Raw genomic sequence first — 5,365 nt, forward strand, 5'->3', positions numbered from 1 at the left:
TCTCTCTAAAAAAAATCGCAGGAGAAACGATTTCGCGGCGGCCTCTCCCAGCAGCTATAGTGGCTCCATAGAGGGCAATCGCGGTAAATAGCGGAAAATTTTCTGGTGGGAGAGATGATTTCTGGAGGGTTTTGCTGATTTTTGAGCCAATTAGAGGGATATGTGGAGGTTTTCACGGTAGCAGCCATAGCGTAGCGGCAAAGCTCCCGGGCAGCTATAGCGCAGCTATCACGGCTATTTCGTGGGCTATTTGAATCTTATGTTTATTGGAGCAATGAGAAATTTACAACATGTTAGTAATTTTTAATTTCAACCATGATAACTCAAACCAGATTTGCGCTATAGGTGGAGCTGAAGAGCAATACATGTGGAGCTCAAAGGAACACAAATGATTTCATCTGTTGTGGATCGAAGAAGGTTTGCAATACTGATATATTATGCAGGTTAGCATAACTCAAAATTTGTAATAATTTGAGAAAATACAACAGACCATGAATTTTGATTTACATAAGAGAATCTCCTATGCACAATCTACTTGCCTACCTTGTCCGAATTGTCTCTGTTTCACCTGGGGCCTGATACATCTGAGGCTAGAGGTGGAGCTGAAGAGCTCACATTTCCTGTTCTACCAAAATTTGCTGGAATTGTTACAACAAAGTTATGCTCTATGTTGAGGTCTGCAGTCATGACACCTTCCAATACCTTTACCACCTCAGACATTTTAGGCCTTTTTTTGCAATCAATCTGCAAGCACCACATTGCAAGCATCATCATCTGAATTGCATCTTGCTTGTGTGCTTGCATGTTGTTGCTGTTATTGTCAATCAAATCTACCAACCGATCACTGTTTACCTCTTCCTCCAATAGGCTGATGAGATGGATGCTCTCTTCTGACCGGGAAGTGTCGAGGTTCTTTCTTCCACTGATGATTTCCATGACCACGACGCCGAAGCTGTAGATATCCGCCTTTTCCGTGATCTGGGATGTCAACCATTCAGGAGCTAAATATCCAGGCGTGCCTCTCATTCCGGTAACCACTTGGCTCATATCCCTGTCTATGAGTTTGCATAGTCCAAAATCAGAAAGTTTAGCATTAAAGTCATCATCTAAGAGGATGTTTTGTGGTTTGACATCCAAATGAGCAATTCGTTTTGTGCACTCCTCGTGAAGATTAGAGAGGCCCTTAGCTATATGAGCTATAATCTTGCACCGCATGCTCCAATCCAGAGGAGAAGCATCATTGTCATGTCGACAATAGATCCATCTGTCCAAGGATCCTTTGGGCATGTACTCATATACCAAGAGCCTGTGGGATTTCTCTGCACAGAAACTAATCAATCTCACCAGATTAATATGATGAATGTTGCCAATTGTCTGAACCTCTGCTGAAAATTCTCTTTTGCCCTGACCAGTTCGATCCAAACGTTTTACTGCAATCCTTTCATCACCTAACTGTCCCTTGAAAACAGACCCAAATCCTCCTTCCCCGAGCTTGTCTGCAAATTGCTCGGTTGCTGCTCTTAGCTGTTGAAATGTGAACCTCATTGGTGTTCCTTGTAGCTCCCCAAACTCTTCCTCTTCTTCCATCTCATGCTGTCATTGTCGTTTACATATAAAGAAGGCGATGAGGAACAAGATGGTGAGCAAAATGAAGCCGCCTACAGGAGCTAGAATTGCAATAACTCTTCTTCTAGAGGGGGATTTCGGTTTCATGCTTGTTGGCCCAATAGCTGTAGGCAGAGTACTTGGGGTCGGAGGTGTTACCTCGGCCAGGGGTGCAGGCAGGGGACTTTCAGCTGTAGGTGAGAGTGTTTGATTAATCAGGGGACAGAAGATGACCTGGTACTTTGTGCCCGACGGGCAAGAGTAAGTGGATGTATCATCAGGCTTGCTGTAAGCATCTGGGCACATCTGCTTAAAGAAGGCTGAGTAACTTGTGTTGCAACGGCTTGCCGTGCTCCCAGTACATGCATTGCTACACCCTCCTGGAGCCTTCAGCTCTCTTGGGCACTCCGATGTGATGTTGGCTGCACAACACGGCCCCTTGCTGCATCCTGACCTTCCCTGAACCAGCACCGGCAGGAAGTCCATGGGCACGTTGAAGCCATCAATGAGCGAGATGTCGAAGAAATCATCATCACTTTGGCCTTGGCCAAGACTGAACTCGCCCAGCGTGTTTGGCGATCGACCACTGACCGTACAGGCGAGCAAGCCGCTGCAGTCTCCAGTTTGGCATGACCCGCCTTCGCCAAGGAATGAGCAACCTGTGCGCGCCCAGATGCGCCCTGCTGAGGTACCAGCGGGCACGTTCAACGCCCACGTCTGCCCTGGATCAAGCTTCACGCCACCTCCCGGCAGAGCGGCTGGCCACACGGTATAGGAGCATTGGTTGATGATTTTGAATGTGGTGGCCTCGCTGGTGGCAGCGAGTAGGAGTACGAGGAGGAGAGGCCGGAGCCGGAGAGCCGAAGAGGTACTCGCCATTGCCATTGTTGCACGCGTTCACTTGAATCAGAGTCTGAGTTGGAAACTTGCAATAGGGTTCCTGTGATGGCTAACAGGGTGGAAGAGTGGTAGGGGATTGTAGATAGGGACTGCATCAGTTTGTTGATTCATTCAACGGTCAGCATAAAAACAGCCTAACATGCATATAGCCATGACTGTTTGATAGGAACAGACTTGCTTGTTTAGTCCCTTTCAAATTGTAGCTGTCACTACCAGAATTAACGTAGTTGCCGACGGCCTCATCCATGCCGACGGCCCCCGTAGGCATAGATTGATATATCCCGACGGCCTAGGGCAGGCCGCAGGCATAGAAAAGCCGTCGGCCTATGGGCAGCACTTGACGGCGGCCACCGTTAGCGTGGAATGTTGCCGACGACCCTGGCCGTCGGCATAGATGTATGGACACCGTCGGCAAATCATCTATGCCGACGGCTTTTCTATGCCGACGGCATCCCGAGATACGCCGATGTATATTATGCCGACGGCCCTATGCCTATGGGGGCCGTCGGCATAGGCCTATCCCGACGGGAATCAGGGCTATGCCTACGGCCTTGGCCGTAGGCATAGGGGTTTATTCTGGTAGTGTGTACGTCTTCCAAAGAAAAAGAATGGGAATCTATGCTTGTGCATAACGTGTTGTTTGATCAATTTTTCTGCCTAACAAATTATTTAAGCTGATGTAGACCTAAACCATAAACCCTAACTGTGCACATCGTAATTTGTTCATTCATAATCTGCTGTTATGATTTGTGGCGGCATTCCTGATCTGGAATCTGGAGTCAATGGCAGTTTAGAGGTACCTGGTGTTTGGGGGCAAGCTGAAGCTGATAGCGGTTGGCAGCTGCCTGGAAGCAGCTGGAGGCCTCCTTCACCCGTCGACTGGCCTAGCTATTATATGACGTCAACCACATGGAGCCATGCATGTCTCACTCACCATAACTCTGTGGTTTTCGTGCAAACAAGGACAGTGAAAACCTTGTGATCTTTGCGAACATCTCTGTTAATTGGTAGCTGTTTTTTGTAGAGCTGAATCTGAGGTACGTTGCACGCCTTATGTTGGTTGTGCCGTGGACAGAATTAAATCTCGCAGCTGGTATTGCGCCATCTTAATTAGCTGATTGTAATTCTATTCCTGAGCAGTAGTATGTACTTTAATTCTCTCTTCCAAATTAATTGAAGTTCTAGTTTTGTTCATTTTCTAGACTGTCAAGAAGGGAAAGTTTATTTTTGAATTACTAAGCAGTGAGCATTGCATTGACACACGAGCAGGTTAAGAGTTCCATTGAATGAACTGGAATAGACAAAGACTTGACCATATTTGTGGCTGAACTGTTCTCTGAATTAAACCGCCTCCTATATATCACAACTGAAAGACATTCTATGATACGCGTATTTGCCAAGCTTTGTTCTTTTTTTCATCTCTAAAACATGCATGCTTGCCCTTGTTCCTGAGACAGCTAGCCTGATTACATGAATTCCTAAGGTTGGAGGACATCCAGAGAACAGACGCAAGCTTGATCAAGATGGTCTTCAAAGTACCTCAGCATGTCACGGTCTCACTGGTACTTCTATTTTAAACATACGCTCAAGCTTGTGCCGTGTCGTACGTATCACATATGGTCTGGGGAAAAGCGTTGTGGTTTGAGGAAATGAATGAATGCTTATGGCAGGGACAGCTGTGTTCCTAATGCCGGCGTTCTTGGGATTTATGAATGTGTCCTGAAATGACCTGGAAATGAGAATGCAAAGGGAATTTCAGTCAAGAGTGTGCTGTACTGATAGCTATGTGTGAACCATTGGAGAGCAAGTATTGGAGAAGCAGCAGCAACCTCAGTCTCAGCAGCCGCTCCAATTTCTACCGCATAAACTTCAGTCGTGTAAACAATCGAAATGACTTGTGAAACCGTGCTTACACCACTTCTTTTGTATAGGAAAGATTATGTGACATCGCCATGTATGGTCAAACGGATGCATATATGCAAACCACGTTCGGGCCATGCTTTGTCTTTATTCAAAATAAACATGCTGACTTTGCCAGCCCAAATGCCAAAAAAATTAGAGCAGTTTCTTAGCAAATCTGTTAAATCGGACCAAACGGAATTTTCCGTCAGGTCCACACTACCTCCTGCTGTCAATCTCAAGGAAAACAAAAGGACTGCAGGTGGATCCTCAACACATTAGATTTGACAATGGCAACATGATGTTTAAACCTCATCCGAGAACAAGAATAAACAGAAATATAAGTTTAGGTGATATATATTTGGGCCTGAAACTCGTGGCTAAAGAGAAGAGCTGCCAAGCACAACCATACAAAGTTACAAACCAAGCAAGGTATGACGAAACCTGACTTGAAATAATACTTGGGGAAGCTGAAAATCCCTGAATAGGATTAGGTATTCAAAAGCATCTTGCTGCATTATAAAGTTGGCTAGATAAAGGCACAGTAGGTTTTTTCAGATAACATAGAAGCACTGTCGACCGCATTGATGTGATGCAACAAACTCTGCGAGACCTCCGGTGGCCATTCCTTCACCTTGAGAAATAAATTCATTATCAGCTCGGCGACATAAATAAGAGCTATGTAAACATATATCATATTCCTATCTATATCTACTAGGAATACTGATGAAAAGATAAACATCCTTGAACCCTTTTTCTTTTGCCTCGCTTTATATATAAAGCAACAACCAAACAAGTACACGACCAAACAATACAAGATGGTGAAGTGGCCCTCATACAATGCCGATCCCAGGATACCGGATCACGCAACACACAAGCGACTACGCTACCAAAAGAGAATCCAGGAAGATCGAGTACAATGTCCTATAACACCTAAGCTCACGACAACACCCTCAAGAGG

At 45.6% G+C, this 5,365-nt stretch overlaps 1 pseudogene; it reads right to left on the reverse strand.

The window, feature by feature from the left end:
- Positions 1–564: 564 nt before the first annotated feature.
- On the reverse strand, positions 565–2,490 carry LOC119280754 (annotated as a pseudogene).
- Positions 2,491–5,365: the final 2,875 nt, after the last annotated feature.

The sequence above is a fragment of the Triticum dicoccoides genome, chromosome 3B (genome assembly GCF_002162155.2).
Source record: "Triticum dicoccoides isolate Atlit2015 ecotype Zavitan chromosome 3B, WEW_v2.0, whole genome shotgun sequence".
NCBI lineage: Eukaryota > Viridiplantae > Streptophyta > Magnoliopsida > Poales > Poaceae > Triticum > Triticum dicoccoides.